General features: G+C 47.1%; 22 non-coding genes across 22 annotated transcripts; all 22 read right to left on the bottom strand.

Annotated features, from left to right (window-relative positions):
- Positions 1–369: 369 nt before the first annotated feature.
- On the bottom strand, positions 370–441 carry TRNAP-AGG (transfer RNA proline (anticodon AGG)). The gene has a single exon. It is a non-coding gene; the product is annotated as a tRNA-Pro (tRNA).
- A 441-nt stretch (positions 442–882) lies between these two features.
- On the bottom strand, positions 883–955 carry TRNAV-UAC (transfer RNA valine (anticodon UAC)). Its single transcript has one exon. It is a non-coding gene; the product is annotated as a tRNA-Val (tRNA).
- A 385-nt stretch (positions 956–1,340) lies between these two features.
- Positions 1,341–1,412, bottom strand: TRNAP-CGG (transfer RNA proline (anticodon CGG)). The gene has a single exon. It is a non-coding gene; the product is annotated as a tRNA-Pro (tRNA).
- Positions 1,413–2,349: 937 nt separating this feature from the next.
- On the bottom strand, positions 2,350–2,461 carry TRNAL-CAA (transfer RNA leucine (anticodon CAA)). The gene is made up of 2 exons: positions 2,424–2,461; positions 2,350–2,395 (listed from the first exon to the last, which is right to left on the bottom strand). It is a non-coding gene; the product is annotated as a tRNA-Leu (tRNA).
- Positions 2,462–3,195: 734 nt separating this feature from the next.
- TRNAP-AGG (transfer RNA proline (anticodon AGG)) lies at positions 3,196–3,267 on the bottom strand. Its single transcript has one exon. It is a non-coding gene; the product is annotated as a tRNA-Pro (tRNA).
- Positions 3,268–3,708: 441 nt separating this feature from the next.
- TRNAV-UAC (transfer RNA valine (anticodon UAC)) lies at positions 3,709–3,781 on the bottom strand. The gene has a single exon. It is a non-coding gene; the product is annotated as a tRNA-Val (tRNA).
- A 385-nt stretch (positions 3,782–4,166) lies between these two features.
- TRNAP-CGG (transfer RNA proline (anticodon CGG)) lies at positions 4,167–4,238 on the bottom strand. Its single transcript has one exon. It is a non-coding gene; the product is annotated as a tRNA-Pro (tRNA).
- Positions 4,239–5,175: 937 nt separating this feature from the next.
- TRNAL-CAA (transfer RNA leucine (anticodon CAA)) lies at positions 5,176–5,287 on the bottom strand. Its single transcript has 2 exons — positions 5,250–5,287; positions 5,176–5,221 (listed from the first exon to the last, which is right to left on the bottom strand). It is a non-coding gene; the product is annotated as a tRNA-Leu (tRNA).
- Positions 5,288–6,021: 734 nt separating this feature from the next.
- TRNAP-AGG (transfer RNA proline (anticodon AGG)) lies at positions 6,022–6,093 on the bottom strand. The gene has a single exon. It is a non-coding gene; the product is annotated as a tRNA-Pro (tRNA).
- A 441-nt stretch (positions 6,094–6,534) lies between these two features.
- On the bottom strand, positions 6,535–6,607 carry TRNAV-UAC (transfer RNA valine (anticodon UAC)). The gene has a single exon. It is a non-coding gene; the product is annotated as a tRNA-Val (tRNA).
- Positions 6,608–6,992: 385 nt separating this feature from the next.
- TRNAP-CGG (transfer RNA proline (anticodon CGG)) lies at positions 6,993–7,064 on the bottom strand. The gene has a single exon. It is a non-coding gene; the product is annotated as a tRNA-Pro (tRNA).
- Positions 7,065–8,401: 1,337 nt separating this feature from the next.
- Positions 8,402–8,474, bottom strand: TRNAV-AAC (transfer RNA valine (anticodon AAC)). Its single transcript has one exon. It is a non-coding gene; the product is annotated as a tRNA-Val (tRNA).
- A 386-nt stretch (positions 8,475–8,860) lies between these two features.
- TRNAP-AGG (transfer RNA proline (anticodon AGG)) lies at positions 8,861–8,932 on the bottom strand. Its single transcript has one exon. It is a non-coding gene; the product is annotated as a tRNA-Pro (tRNA).
- A 441-nt stretch (positions 8,933–9,373) lies between these two features.
- On the bottom strand, positions 9,374–9,446 carry TRNAV-UAC (transfer RNA valine (anticodon UAC)). Its single transcript has one exon. It is a non-coding gene; the product is annotated as a tRNA-Val (tRNA).
- Positions 9,447–9,831: 385 nt separating this feature from the next.
- TRNAP-CGG (transfer RNA proline (anticodon CGG)) lies at positions 9,832–9,903 on the bottom strand. The gene has a single exon. It is a non-coding gene; the product is annotated as a tRNA-Pro (tRNA).
- Positions 9,904–10,840: 937 nt separating this feature from the next.
- Positions 10,841–10,952, bottom strand: TRNAL-CAA (transfer RNA leucine (anticodon CAA)). Its single transcript has 2 exons — positions 10,915–10,952; positions 10,841–10,886 (listed from the first exon to the last, which is right to left on the bottom strand). It is a non-coding gene; the product is annotated as a tRNA-Leu (tRNA).
- Positions 10,953–11,686: 734 nt separating this feature from the next.
- Positions 11,687–11,758, bottom strand: TRNAP-AGG (transfer RNA proline (anticodon AGG)). Its single transcript has one exon. It is a non-coding gene; the product is annotated as a tRNA-Pro (tRNA).
- Positions 11,759–12,199: 441 nt separating this feature from the next.
- Positions 12,200–12,272, bottom strand: TRNAV-UAC (transfer RNA valine (anticodon UAC)). Its single transcript has one exon. It is a non-coding gene; the product is annotated as a tRNA-Val (tRNA).
- A 385-nt stretch (positions 12,273–12,657) lies between these two features.
- Positions 12,658–12,729, bottom strand: TRNAP-CGG (transfer RNA proline (anticodon CGG)). The gene has a single exon. It is a non-coding gene; the product is annotated as a tRNA-Pro (tRNA).
- Positions 12,730–13,666: 937 nt separating this feature from the next.
- On the bottom strand, positions 13,667–13,778 carry TRNAL-CAA (transfer RNA leucine (anticodon CAA)). The gene is made up of 2 exons: positions 13,741–13,778; positions 13,667–13,712 (listed from the first exon to the last, which is right to left on the bottom strand). It is a non-coding gene; the product is annotated as a tRNA-Leu (tRNA).
- A 734-nt stretch (positions 13,779–14,512) lies between these two features.
- TRNAP-AGG (transfer RNA proline (anticodon AGG)) lies at positions 14,513–14,584 on the bottom strand. Its single transcript has one exon. It is a non-coding gene; the product is annotated as a tRNA-Pro (tRNA).
- A 441-nt stretch (positions 14,585–15,025) lies between these two features.
- On the bottom strand, positions 15,026–15,098 carry TRNAV-UAC (transfer RNA valine (anticodon UAC)). The gene has a single exon. It is a non-coding gene; the product is annotated as a tRNA-Val (tRNA).
- Positions 15,099–15,378: the final 280 nt, after the last annotated feature.

The following is a 15,378-nucleotide window of genomic DNA, read 5'->3' as shown; positions in this document are numbered from 1 at the left end:
CTGTTAGAGCAAGGTTCCTCTCAAGGATTCTCTCTACTTCTATTCTGCTGTATCAGCAGCCACTCAGAAAGCGAGGAGCAAGTGTGAAAACTGCAGAGATATCAGCCAACATGCTTGCAATTAGACGTATTAAAAATTGACTTATGCAGGCATCGACAGACAAATATCTGATGCCTAAATGCCAGCAAGTACACCTTGGGAAAGCATCACCTGGGACACACACAGACTAAGCATGAAGGCAGAAAAAGCATGGTGATCCATGTTTCTTCTGAGGTTCAAAATATTTTGTGCAACAATGCGGCGAGTGTAATGAGAAATAGTCAGGCATTGTGAGTTTTGAGTAGGATTCGTATGTTTACCTCTGAAAAAGGGCTCGTCCGGGATTTGAACCCGGGACCTCTCGCACCCTAAGCGAGAATCATACCCCTAGACCAACGAGCCGAGGCACACAAGAGTCGCCTTTCGCACCGGCTCCGGGGGTTATTGGCAGCGAGTTAGTGAATGCTTCACCCAAAGCAAGCAACTGCACATGCTGCTCTCTTCTGCAATATGGTTGCTGTCTTTTCCATTGCCGTCATCGAACAAGAAATGAAAATGCCTCTATCCTTCAGACATTTTGTTTGTTCTAGGTGTATGCTCTCGGTGAGGTCAATAAAACCATTTCTGCTCTCATGCCTTGCTTTCATGAAGTAGGCCCAACCTTCAGTACACAAGGACGTGCAAACGAATAGCGCAAACTATCGTCACTTCTCTTTTTGAGCTGTCACTGATGCCCCTGGAGCACAGTACATCACGCTGGTGAGGGATAGACAGCTTCCATTATCTCAGCTTTCCTATAAGTTGAGAGAGTAAATGCAAACTGTGTGAAAAACAGAAAGCTGCTGTTTCTGCCCGGTCTCGAACCAGGGACCTTTCGCGTGTAAAGCAAACGTGATAACCACTACACTACAGAAACAGACACGCTTGCACGAATCTTCTTGGCATGTAGTGGGCTGGAATGCACAGACCAAGGGCCAATGTCCATGAAGCTCAAAGTTGGACCCTCCTTACCCGATCTCTTTCTTTGGAAGAAAGGAACGAGGACCACTTTTATTCCAAAAGGCGATTTTAAAACCATACCTGAAATCACACTAGAAAAACACTTTGCATTTAATTTTCCTACACTGATGGTCCACCCCAGAAAAGCAGTTGCAAAGAAGTCCGGCACTGAAATTCTATACACCAAAAGTGGGAAATAGCGTAGAGGGAAAGGAACTTTCTCACCATACACGGCGTCTTATAGCATTGAAAAGAAGAAATGGCCCTATATAATAAGCAGCCTAAAAATAATTCCACAGCATGGGCTCGTCCGGGATTTGAACCCGGGACCTCTCGCACCCGAAGCGAGAATCATACCCCTAGACCAACGAGCCTGATTCCCCAGTCGGCATTTTAAGCAATTTCTGATGCGTCTTTCAGAAACAAAGCAGGGCTATTTGGCTGCTCTCTCTCTATGTGAACCACACAAAGTCATGTTTTCTCTCAAGGTGTTGTTTTTTTCACTCTTGCAAGGAAGGTATCAGTCGATATCTTAGCTGCCAGAGAGCAGAAAAAAGGCGCTGATGAGAACTGCAGGCACTTTCTGGCACTTGTACTCCTCTGCAAGTCCTGGACACTTACCCCATAGACTTCCACCCCAGATGCAAGGGAGGGCCTGCCAATTCTTGCTCCTAAGACAGAGGCATTTGATTCTTGGATTCAAACACGCTCACTCAGCGCTCGATCAGGCTCGATCAGGCGAGATTTATATGAGTGGCTCGCAGGACTGAAACACTCACCTGGGAGCCCTAGGGTGGCTGAATTCCCAGTATGGCCATTGTTGGGCAAATCACCTCCTTTCCTCCTGCCTCAATCTAGAATTGGCTGCAAATCACAAGATAGAGTTCAATGTCCGTGTGTACTGCCTACTCCCAGCTACCTCTCTGTCTTCCTTATGTAAATTAAAATTCGCAAGGGGGGACCAATGACAATCTGCTCCTCCCACATAACCAGGAAGCCCTGTTGAACATGTCTGCCTGTGTTGTTGCAGGGACAGTGCCTTCTCCGCCCAAAAGGTGGCAGGAGAGCCTCACAACAAAGATGGGATCAACTGCTTAATGAGAAACCAGCACGGCAGTTTGTGTGATGGAGTGCAAATTTAACGGAAGGTGTGCCTGAGGTGTCCCTTCCAGGAATACATGGAATTGTGATTGAGGGACCAGCCTGATCGTTGGTGGATTTCTCGTCATATGTTACAGGTCCGTGCAAAGATTGTGGTGTGTGGGGAATGCACTGCAAAAAACAGGACGATTTAAGGGTGTAAAAGAAACCTGTCAGAAGTGGGATTTGAACCCACGCCTCCATGAGGAGACCAGAAGTCTCAGTTGCACTGAAGATCAAGCTCTCTTGAGTCTGGCGCCTTAGACCACTCGGCCATCCTGACAGCCCTGGGTGTGCACAGATCTGACTCTTCTGACTGCACCTGCCAATGTTTGCACTTACAACGTTCACAGCAATGTCACAAGTGTAAAGACCCCACAATACAACATGGCATGACAAAAAAAAAGCTAGGCACAAGAGCGACCACTGATGGATGCGGATTAATTTGTTTCGTCTTGCAAAAGTAAAGGAAGTTTCCCACGGCTCGCTGGGTTCAAGGACCGCCTCTTCTTAAGCTTGCATTGAGATAATAAGGTTTTAGAGGGTGCACATAAAAGCAGCTCATGCACAGTCTCGAACCGGGGACCTTTCGCGTGTTAGGCGAACGTGATGACCACTACACTACAGAAACTCACTTGCTGTGTTTTACTGTTAGAGCAAGGTTCCTCTCAAGGATTCTCTCTACTTCTATTCTGCTGTATCAGCAGCCACTCAGAAAGCGAGGAGCAAGTGTGAAAACTGCAGAGATATCAGCCAACATGCTTGCAATTAGACGTATTAAAAATTGACTTATGCAGGCATCGACAGACAAATATCTGATGCCTAAATGCCAGCAAGTACACCTTGGGAAAGCATCACCTGGGACACACACAGACTAAGCATGAAGGCAGAAAAAGCATGGTGATCCATGTTTCTTCTGAGGTTCAAAATATTTTGTGCAACAATGCGGCGAGTGTAATGAGAAATAGTCAGGCATTGTGAGTTTTGAGTAGGATTCGTATGTTTACCTCTGAAAAAGGGCTCGTCCGGGATTTGAACCCGGGACCTCTCGCACCCTAAGCGAGAATCATACCCCTAGACCAACGAGCCGAGGCACACAAGAGTCGCCTTTCGCACCGGCTCCGGGGGTTATTGGCAGCGAGTTAGTGAATGCTTCACCCAAAGCAAGCAACTGCACATGCTGCTCTCTTCTGCAATATGGTTGCTGTCTTTTCCATGGCCGTCATCGAACAAGAAATGAAAATGCCTCTATCCTTCAGACATTTTGTTTGTTCTAGGTGTATGCTCTCGGTGAGGTCAATAAAACCATTTCTGCTCTCATGCCTTGCTTTCATGAAGTAGGCCCAACCTTCAGTACACAAGGACGTGCAAACGAATAGCGCAAACTATCGTCACTTCTCTTTTTGAGCTGTCACTGATGCCCCTGGAGCACAGTACATCACGCTGGTGAGGGATAGACAGCTTCCATTATCTCAGCTTTCCTATAAGTTGAGAGAGTAAATGCAAACTGTGTGAAAAACAGAAAGCTGCTGTTTCTGCCCGGTCTCGAACCAGGGACCTTTCGCGTGTAAAGCGAACGTGATAACCACTACACTACAGAAACAGACACGCTTGCACGAATCTTCTTGGCATGTAGTGGGCTGGAATGCACAGACCAAGGGCCAATGTCCATGAAGCTCAAAGTTGGACCCTCCTTACCCGATCTCTTTCTTTGGAAGAAAGGAACGAGGACCACTTTTATTCCAAAAGGCGATTTTAAAACCATACCTGAAATCACACTAGAAAAACACTTTGCATTTAATTTTCCTACACTGATGGTCCACCCCAGAAAAGCAGTTGCAAAGAAGTCCGGCACTGAAATTCTATACGCCAAAAGTGGGAAATAGCGTAGAGGGAAAGGAACTTTCTCACCATACACGGCGTCTTATAGCATTGAAAAGAAGAAATGGCCCTATATAATAAGCAGCCTAAAAATAATTCCACAGCATGGGCTCGTCCGGGATTTGAACCCGGGACCTCTCGCACCCGAAGCGAGAATCATACCCCTAGACCAACGAGCCTGATTCCCCAGTCGGCATTTTAAGCAATTTCTGATGCGTCTTTCAGAAACAAAGCAGGGCTATTTGGCTGCTCTCTCTCTATGTGAACCACACAAAGTCATGTTTTCTCTCAAGGTGTTGTTTTTTTCACTCTTGCAAGGAAGGGATCAGTCGATATCCTAGCTGCCAGAGAGCAGAAAAAAGGCGCTGATGAGAACTGCAGGCACTTTCTGGCACTTGTACTCCTCTGCAAGTCCTGGACACTTACCCCATAGACTTCCACCCCAGATGCAAGGGAGGGCCTGCCAATTCTTCCTCCTAAGACAGAGGCATTTGATTCTTGGATTCAAACACGCTCACTCAGCGCTCGATCAGGCTCGATCAGGCGAGATTTATATGAGTGGCTCGCAGGACTGAAACACTCACCTGGGAGCCCCAGGGTGGCTGAATTCCCAGTATGGCCATTGTTGGGCAAATCACCTCCTTTCCTCCTGCCTCAATCTAGAATTGGCTGCAAATCACAAGATAGAGTTCAATGTCCGTGTGTACTGCCTACTCCCAGCTACCTCTCTGTCTTCCTTATGTAAATTAAAATTCGCAAGGGGGGACCAATGACAATCTGCTCCTCCCACATAACCAGGAAGCCCTGTTGAACATGTCTGCCTGTGTTGTTGCAGGGACAGTGCCTTCTCCGCCCAAAAGGTGGCAGGAGAGCCTCACAACAAAGATGGGATCAACTGCTTAATGAGAAACCAGCACGGCAGTTTGTGTGATGGAGTGCAAATTTAACGGAAGGTGTGCCTGAGGTGTCCCTTCCAGGAATACATGGAATTGTGATTGAGGGACCAGCCTGATCGTTGGTGGATTTCTCGTCATATGTTACAGGTCCGTGCAAAGATTGTGGTGTGTGGGGAATGCACTGCAAAAAACAGGACGATTTAAGGGTGTAAAAGAAACCTGTCAGAAGTGGGATTTGAACCCACGCCTCCATGAGGAGACCAGAAGTCTCAGTTGCACTGAAGATCAAGCTCTCTTGAGTCTGGCGCCTTAGACCACTCGGCCATCCTGACAGCCCTGGGTGTGCACAGATCTGACTCTTCTGACTGCACCTGCCAATGTTTGCACTTACAACGTTCACAGCAATGTCACAAGTGTAAAGACCCCACAATACAACATGGCATGACAAAAAAAAAGCTAGGCACAAGAGCGACCACTGATGGATGCGGATTAATTTGTTTCGTCTTGCAAAAGTAAAGGAAGTTTCCCACGGCTCGCTGGGTTCAAGGACCGCCTCTTCTTAAGCTTGCATTGAGATAATAAGGTTTTAGAGGGTGCACATAAAAGCAGCTCATGCACAGTCTCGAACCGGGGACCTTTCGCGTGTTAGGCGAACGTGATGACCACTACACTACAGAAACTCACTTGCTGTGTTTTACTGTTAGAGCAAGGTTCCTCTCAAGGATTCTCTCTACTTCTATTCTGCTGTATCAGCAGCCACTCAGAAAGCGAGGAGCAAGTGTGAAAACTGCAGAGATATCAGCCAACATGCTTGCAATTAGACGTATTAAAAATTGACTTATGCAGGCATCGACAGACAAATATCTGATGCCTAAATGCCAGCAAGTACACCTTGGGAAAGCATCACCTGGGACACACACAGACTAAGCATGAAGGCAGAAAAAGCATGGTGATCCATGTTTCTTCTGAGGTTCAAAATATTTTGTGCAACAATGCGGCGAGTGTAATGAGAAATAGTCAGGCATTGTGAGTTTTGAGTAGGATTCGTATGTTTACCTCTGAAAAAGGGCTCGTCCGGGATTTGAACCCGGGACCTCTCGCACCCTAAGCGAGAATCATACCCCTAGACCAACGAGCCGAGGCACACAAGAGTCGCCTTTCGCACCGGCTCCGGGGGTTATTGGCAGCGAGTTAGTGAATGCTTCACCCAAAGCAAGCAACTGCACATGCTGCTCTCTTCTGCAATATGGTTGCTGTCTTTTCCATGGCCGTCATCGAACAAGAAATGAAAATGCCTCTATCCTTCAGACATTTTGTTTGTTCTAGGTGTATGCTCTCGGTGAGGTCAATAAAACCATTTCTGCTCTCATGCCTTGCTTTCATGAAGTAGGCCCAACCTTCAGTACACAAGGACGTGCAAACGAATAGCGCAAACTATCGTCACTTCTCTTTTTGAGCTGTCACTGATGCCCCTGGAGCACAGTACATCACGCTGGTGAGGGATAGACAGCTTCCATTATCTCAGCTTTCCTATAAGTTGAGAGAGTAAATGCAAACTGTGTGAAAAACAGAAAGCTGCTGTTTCTGCCCGGTCTCGAACCAGGGACCTTTCGCGTGTAAAGCGAACGTGATAACCACTACACTACAGAAACAGACACACTTGCACGAATCTTCTTGGCATGTAGTGGGCTGGAATGCACAGACCAAGGGCCAATGTCCATGAAGCTCAAAGTTGGACCCTCCTTACCCGATCTCTTTCTTTGGAAGAAAGGAACGAGGACCACTTTTATTCCAAAAGGCGATTTTAAAACCATACCTGAAATCACACTAGAAAAACACTTTGCATTTAATTTTCCTACACTGATGGTCCACCCCAGAAAAGCAGTTGCAAAGAAGTCCGGCACTGAAATTCTATACGCCAAAAGTGGGAAATAGCGTAGAGGGAAAGGAACTTTCTCACCATACACGGCGTCTTATAGCATTGAAAAGAAGAAATGGCCCTATATAATAAGCAGCCTAAAAATAATTCCACAGCATGGGCTCGTCCGGGATTTGAACCCGGGACCTCTCGCACCCGAAGCGAGAATCATACCCCTAGACCAACGAGCCTGATTCCCCAGTCGGCATTTTAAGCAATTTCTGATGCGTCTTTCAGAAACAAAGCAGGGCTATTTGGCTGCTCTCTCTCTATGTGAACCACACAAAGTCATGTTTTCTCTCAAGGTGTTGTTTTTTTCACTCTTGCAAGGAAGGGATCAGTCGATATCCTAGCTGCCAGAGAGCAGAAAAAAGGCGCTGATGAGAACTGCAGGCACTTTCTGGCACTTGTACTCCTCTGCAAGTCCTGGACACTTACCCCATAGACTTCCACCCCAGATGCAAGGGAGGGCCTGCCAATTCTTCCTCCTAAGACAGAGGCATTTGATTCTTGGATTCAAACACGCTCACTCAGCGCTCGATCAGGCTCGATCAGGCGAGATTTATATGAGTGGCTCGCAGGACTGAAACACTCACCTGGGAGCCCCAGGGTGGCTGAATTCCCAGTATGGCCATTGTTGGGCAAATCACCTCCTTTCCTCCTGCCTCAATCTAGAATTGGCTGCAAATCACAAGATAGAGTTCAATGTCCGTGTGTACTGCCTACTCCCAGCTACCTCTCTGTCTTCCTTATGTAAATTAAAATTCGCAAGGGGGGACCAATGACAATCTGCTCCTCCCACATAACCAGGAAGCCCTGTTGAACATGTCTGCCTGTGTTGTTGCAGGGACAGTGCCTTCTCCGCCCAAAAGGTGGCAGGAGAGCCTCGCAACAAAGATGGGATCAACTGCTTAATGAGAAACCAGCACGGCAGTTTGTGTGATGGAGTGCAAATTTAACGGAAGGTGTGCCTGAGGTGTCCCTTCCAGGAATACATGGAATTGTGATTGAGGGACCAGCCTGATCGTTGGTGGATTTCTCGTCATATGTTACAGGTCCGTGCAAAGATTGTGGTGTGTGGGGAATGCACTGCAAAAAACAGGACGATTTAAGGGTGTAAAAGAAACCTGTCAGAAGTGGGATTTGAACCCACGCCTCCATGAGGAGACCAGAAGTCTCAGTTGCACTGAAGATCAAGCTCTCTTGAGTCTGGCGCCTTAGACCACTCGGCCATACTGACAGCCCTGGGTGTGCACAGATCTGACTCTTCTGACTGCACCTGCCAATGTTTGCACTTACAACGTTCACAGCAATGTCACAAGTGTAAAGACCCCACAATACAACATGGCATGACAAAAAAAAAGCTAGGCACAAGAGCGACCACTGATGGATGCGGATTAATTTGTTTCGTCTTGCAAAAGTAAAGGAAGTTTCCCACGGCTCGCTGGGTTCAAGGACCGCCTCTTCTTAAGCTTGCATTGAGATAATAAGGTTTTAGAGGGTGCACATAAAAGCAGCTCATGCACAGTGTTTCTGCCCGGTCTCGAACCGGGGACCTTTCGCGTGTTAGGCGAACGTGATGACCACTACACTACAGAAACTCACTTGCTGTGTTTTACTGTTAGAGCAAGGTTCCTCTCAAGGATTCTCTCTACTTCTATTCTGCTGTATCAGCAGCCACTCAGAAAGCGAGGAGCAAGTGTGAAAACTGCAGAGATATCAGCCAACATGCTTGCAATTAGACGTATTAAAAATTGACTTATGCAGGCATCGACAGACAAATATCTGATGCCTAAATGCCAGCAAGTACACCTTGGGAAAGCATCACCTGGGACACACACAGACTAAGCATGAAGGCAGAAAAAGCATGGTGATCCATGTTTCTTCTGAGGTTCAAAATATTTTGTGCAACAATGCGGCGAGTGTAATGAGAAATAGTCAGGCATTGTGAGTTTTGAGTAGGATTCGTATGTTTACCTCTGAAAAAGGGCTCGTCCGGGATTTGAACCCGGGACCTCTCGCACCCTAAGCGAGAATCATACCCCTAGACCAACGAGCCGAGGCACACAAGAGTCGCCTTTCGCACCGGCTCCGGGGGTTATTGGCAGCGAGTTAGTGAATGCTTCACCCAAAGCAAGCAACTGCACATGCTGCTCTCTTCTGCAATATGGTTGCTGTCTTTTCCATTGCCGTCATCGAACAAGAAATGAAAATGCCTCTATCCTTCAGACATTTTGTTTGTTCTAGGTGTATGCTCTCGGTGAGGTCAATAAAACCATTTCTGCTCTCATGCCTTGCTTTCATGAAGTAGGCCCAACCTTCAGTACACAAGGACGTGCAAACGAATAGCGCAAACTATCGTCACTTCTCTTTTTGAGCTGTCACTGATGCCCCTGGAGCACAGTACATCACGCTGGTGAGGGATAGACAGCTTCCATTATCTCAGCTTTCCTATAAGTTGAGAGAGTAAATGCAAACTGTGTGAAAAACAGAAAGCTGCTGTTTCTGCCCGGTCTCGAACCAGGGACCTTTCGCGTGTAAAGCGAACGTGATAACCACTACACTACAGAAACAGACACGCTTGCACGAATCTTCTTGGCATGTAGTGGGCTGGAATGCACAGACCAAGGGCCAATGTCCATGAAGCTCAAAGTTGGACCCTCCTTACCCGATCTCTTTCTTTGGAAGAAAGGAACGAGGACCACTTTTATTCCAAAAGGCGATTTTAAAACCATACCTGAAATCACACTAGAAAAACACTTTGCATTTAATTTTCCTACACTGATGGTCCACCCCAGAAAAGCAGTTGCAAAGAAGTCCGGCACTGAAATTCTATACGCCAAAAGTGGGAAATAGCGTAGAGGGAAAGGAACTTTCTCACCATACACGGCGTCTTATAGCATTGAAAAGAAGAAATGGCCCTATATAATAAGCAGCCTAAAAATAATTCCACAGCATGGGCTCGTCCGGGATTTGAACCCGGGACCTCTCGCACCCGAAGCGAGAATCATACCCCTAGACCAACAAGCCTGATTCCCCAGTCGGCATTTTAAGCAATTTCTGATGCGTCTTTCAGAAACAAAGCAGGGCTATTTGGCTGCTCTCTCTCTATGTGAACCACACAAAGTCATGTTTTCTCTCAAGGTGTTGTTTTTTTCACTCTTGCAAGGAAGGGATCAGTCGATATCCTAGCTGCCAGAGAGCAGAAAAAAGGCGCTGATGAGAACTGCAGGCACTTTCTGGCACTTGTACTCCTCTGCAAGTCCTGGACACTTACCCCATAGACTTCCACCCCAGATGCAAGGGAGGGCCTGCCAATTCTTCCTCCTAAGACAGAGGCATTTGATTCTTGGATTCAAACACGCTCACTCAGCGCTCGATCAGGCTCGATCAGGCGAGATTTATATGAGTGGCTCGCAGGACTGAAACACTCACCTGGGAGCCCCAGGGTGGCTGAATTCCCAGTATGGCCATTGTTGGGCAAATCACCTCCTTTCCTCCTGCCTCAATCTAGAATTGGCTGCAAATCACAAGATAGAGTTCAATGTCCGTGTGTACTGCCTACTCCCAGCTACCTCTCTGTCTTCCTTATGTAAATTAAAATTCGCAAGGGGGGACCAATGACAATCTGCTCCTCCCACATAACCAGGAAGCCCTGTTGAACATGTCTGCCTGTGTTGTTGCAGGGACAGTGCCTTCTCCGCCCAAAAGGTGGCAGGAGAGCCTCACAACAAAGATGGGATCAACTGCTTAATGAGAAACCAGCACGGCAGTTTGTGTGATGGAGTGCAAATTTAACGGAAGGTGTGCCTGAGGTGTCCCTTCCAGGAATACATGGAATTGTGATTGAGGGACCAGCCTGATCGTTGGTGGATTTCTCGTCATATGTTACAGGTCCGTGCAAAGATTGTGGTGTGTGGGGAATGCACTGCAAAAAACAGGACGATTTAAGGGTGTAAAAGAAACCTGTCAGAAGTGGGATTTGAACCCACGCCTCCATGAGGAGACCAGAAGTCTCAGTTGCACTGAAGATCAAGCTCTCTTGAGTCTGGCGCCTTAGACCACTCGGCCATCCTGACAGCCCTGGGTGTGCACAGATCTGACTCTTCTGACTGCACCTGCCAATGTTTGCACTTACAACGTTCACAGCAATGTCACAAGTGTAAAGACCCCACAATACAACATGGCATGACAAAAAAAAAGCTAGGCACAAGAGCGACCACTGATGGATGCGGATTAATTTGTTTCGTCTTGCAAAAGTAAAGGAAGTTTCCCACGGCTCGCTGGGTTCAAGGACCGCCTCTTCTTAAGCTTGCATTGAGATAATAAGGTTTTAGAGGGTGCACATAAAAGCAGCTCATGCACAGTCTCGAACCGGGGACCTTTCGCGTGTTAGGCGAACGTGATGACCACTACACTACAGAAACTCACTTGCTGTGTTTTACTGTTAGAGCAAGGTTCCTCTCAAGGATTCTCTCTACTTCTATTCTGCTGTATCAGCAGCCACTCAGAAAGCGAGGAGCAAGTGTGAAAACTGCAGAGATATCAGCCAACATGCTTGCAATTAGACGTATTAAAAATTGACTTATGCAGGCATCGACAGACAAATATCTGATGCCTAAATGCCAGCAAGTACACCTTGGGAAAGCATCACCTGGGACACACACAGACTAAGCATGAAGGCAGAAAAAGCATGGTGATCCATGTTTCTTCTGAGGTTCAAAATATTTTGTGCAACAATGCGGCGAGTGTAATGAGAAATAGTCAGGCATTGTGAGTTTTGAGTAGGATTCGTATGTTTACCTCTGAAAAAGGGCTCGTCCGGGATTTGAACCCGGGACCTCTCGCACCCTAAGCGAGAATCATACCCCTAGACCAACGAGCCGAGGCACACAAGAGTCGCCTTTCGCACCGGCTCCGGGGGTTATTGGCAGCGAGTTAGTGAATGCTTCACCCAAAGCAAGCAACTGCACATGCTGCTCTCTTCTGCAATATGGTTGCTGTCTTTTCCATGGCCGTCATCGAACAAGAAATGAAAATGCCTCTATCCTTCAGACATTTTGTTTGTTCTAGGTGTATGCTCTCGGTGAGGTCAATAAAACCATTTCTGCTCTCATGCCTTGCTTTCATGAAGTAGGCCCAACCTTCAGTACACAAGGACGTGCAAACGAATAGCGCAAACTATCGTCACTTCTCTTTTTGAGCTGTCACTGATGCCCCTGGAGCACAGTACATCACGCTGGTGAGGGATAGACAGCTTCCATTATCTCAGCTTTCCTATAAGTTGAGAGAGTAAATGCAAACTGTGTGAAAAACAGAAAGCTGCTGTTTCTGCCCGGTCTCGAACCAGGGACCTTTCGCGTGTAAAGCGAACGTGATAACCACTACACTACAGAAACAGACACGCTTGCACGAATCTTCTTGGCATGTAGTGGGCTGGAATGCACAGACCAAGGGCCAATGTCCATGAAGCTCAAAGTTGGACCCTCCTTACCCGATCTCTTTCTTTGGAAGAAAGGAACGAGGACCACTTTTATTCCAAAAGGCGATTTTAAAACCATACCTGAAATCACACTAGAAAAACACTTTGCATTTAATTTTCCTACACTGATGGTCCACCCCAGAAAAGCAGTTGCAAAGAAGTCCGGCACTGAAATTCTATACGCCAAAAGTGGGAAATAGCGTAGAGGGAAAGGAACTTTCTCACCATACACGGCGTCTTATAGCATTGAAAAGAAGAAATGGCCCTATATAATAAGCAGCCTAAAAATAATTCCACAGCATGGGCTCGTCCGGGATTTGAACCCGGGACCTCTCGCACCCGAAGCGAGAATCATACCCCTAGACCAACGAGCCTGATTCCCCAGTCGGCATTTTAAGCAATTTCTGATGCGTCTTTCAGAAACAAAGCAGGGCTATTTGGCTGCTCTCTCTCTATGTGAACCACACAAAGTCATGTTTTCTCTCAAGGTGTTGTTTTTTTCACTCTTGCAAGGAAGGGATCAGTCGATATCCTAGCTGCCAGAGAGCAGAAAAAAGGCGCTGATGAGAACTGCAGGCACTTTCTGGCACTTGTACTCCTCTGCAAGTCCTGGACACTTACCCCATAGACTTCCACCCCAGATGCAAGGGAGGGCCTGCCAATTCTTCCTCCTAAGACAGAGGCATTTGATTCTTGGATTCAAACACGCTCACTCAGCGCTCGATCAGGCTCGATCAGGCGAGATTTATATGAGTGGCTCGCAGGACTGAAACACTCACCTGGGAGCCCCAGGGTGGCTGAATTCCCAGTATGGCCATTGTTGGGCAAATCACCTCCTTTCCTCCTGCCTCAATCTAGAATTGGCTGCAAATCACAAGATAGAGTTCAATGTCCGTGTGTACTGCCTACTCCCAGCTACCTCTCTGTCTTCCTTATGTAAATTAAAATTCGCAAGGGGGGACCAATGACAATCTGCTCCTCCCACATAACCAGGAAGCCCTGTTGAACATGTCTGCCTGTGTTGTTGCAGGGACAGTGCCTTCTCCGCCCAAAAGGTGGCAGGAGAGCCTCACAACAAAGATGGGATCAACTGCTTAATGAGAAACCAGCACGGCAGTTTGTGTGATGGAGTGCAAATTTAACGGAAGGTGTGCCTGAGGTGTCCCTTCCAGGAATACATGGAATTGTGATTGAGGGACCAGCCTGATCGTTGGTGGATTTCTCGTCATATGTTACAGGTCCGTGCAAAGATTGTGGTGTGTGGGGAATGCACTGCAAAAAACAGGACGATTTAAGGGTGTAAAAGAAACCTGTCAGAAGTGGGATTTGAACCCACGCCTCCATGAGGAGACCAGAAGTCTCAGTTGCACTGAAGATCAAGCTCTCTTGAGTCTGGCGCCTTAGACCACTCGGCCATCCTGACAGCCCTGGGTGTGCACAGATCTGACTCTTCTGACTGCACCTGCCAATGTTTGCACTTACAACGTTCACAGCAATGTCACAAGTGTAAAGACCCCACAATACAACATGGCATGACAAAAAAAAAGCTAGGCACAAGAGCGACCACTGATGGATGCGGATTAATTTGTTTCGTCTTGCAAAAGTAAAGGAAGTTTCCCACGGCTCGCTGGGTTCAAGGACCGCCTCTTCTTAAGCTTGCATTGAGATAATAAGGTTTTAGAGGGTGCACATAAAAGCAGCTCATGCACAGTCTCGAACCGGGGACCTTTCGCGTGTTAGGCGAACGTGATGACCACTACACTACAGAAACTCACTTGCTGTGTTTTACTGTTAGAGCAAGGTTCCTCTCAAGGATTCTCTCTACTTCTATTCTGCTGTATCAGCAGCCACTCAGAAAGCGAGGAGCAAGTGTGAAAACTGCAGAGATATCAGCCAACATGCTTGCAATTAGACGTATTAAAAATTGACTTATGCAGGCATCGACAGACAAATATCTGATGCCTAAATGCCAGCAAGTACACCTTGGGAAAGCATCACCTGGGACACACACAGACTAAGCATGAAGGCAGAAAAAGCATGGTGATCCATGTTTCTTCTGAGGTTCAAAATATTTTGTGCAACAATGCGGCGAGTGTAATGAGAAATAGTCAGGCATTGTGAGTTTTGAGTAGGATTCGTATGTTTACCTCTGAAAAAGGGCTCGTCCGGGATTTGAACCCGGGACCTCTCGCACCCTAAGCGAGAATCATACCCCTAGACCAACGAGCCGAGGCACACAAGAGTCGCCTTTCGCACCGGCTCCGGGGGTTATTGGCAGCGAGTTAGTGAATGCTTCACCCAAAGCAAGCAACTGCACATGCTGCTCTCTTCTGCAATATGGTTGCTGTCTTTTCCATGGCCGTCATCGAACAAGAAATGAAAATGCCTCTATCCTTCAGACATTTTGTTTGTTCTAGGTGTATGCTCTCGGTGAGGTCAATAAAACCATTTCTGCTCTCATGCCTTGCTTTCATGAAGTAGGCCCAACCTTCAGTACACAAGGACGTGCAAACGAATAGCGCAAACTATCGTCACTTCTCTTTTTGAGCTGTCACTGATGCCCCTGGAGCACAGTACATCACGCTGGTGAGGGATAGACAGCTTCCATTATCTCAGCTTTCCTATAAGTTGAGAGAGTAAATGCAAACTGTGTGAAAAACAGAAAGCTGCTGTTTCTGCCCGGTCTCGAACCAGGGACCTTTCGCGTGTAAAGCGAACGTGATAACCACTACACTACAGAAACAGACACGCTTGCACGAATCTTCTTGGCATGTAGTGGGCTGGAATGCACAGACCAAGGGCCAATGTCCATGAAGCTCAAAGTTGGACCCTCCTTACCCGATCTCTTTCTTTGGAAGAAAGGAACGAGGACCACTTTTATTCCAAAAGGCGATTTTAAAACCATACCTGAAATCACACTAGAAAAACACTTTGCATTTAATTTTCCTACACTGATGGTCCACCCCAGAAAAGCAGTTGCAAAGAAGTCCGGCACTGAAATTCTATACGCCAAAAGTGGGAAA

Source organism: Triturus cristatus, chromosome 10 (assembly GCF_964204655.1).
Source record: "Triturus cristatus chromosome 10, aTriCri1.1, whole genome shotgun sequence".
Classification (NCBI taxonomy): Eukaryota; Metazoa; Chordata; class Amphibia; order Caudata; family Salamandridae; genus Triturus; species Triturus cristatus.
This window is presented reverse-complemented; position numbering and strand designations above follow the sequence as displayed.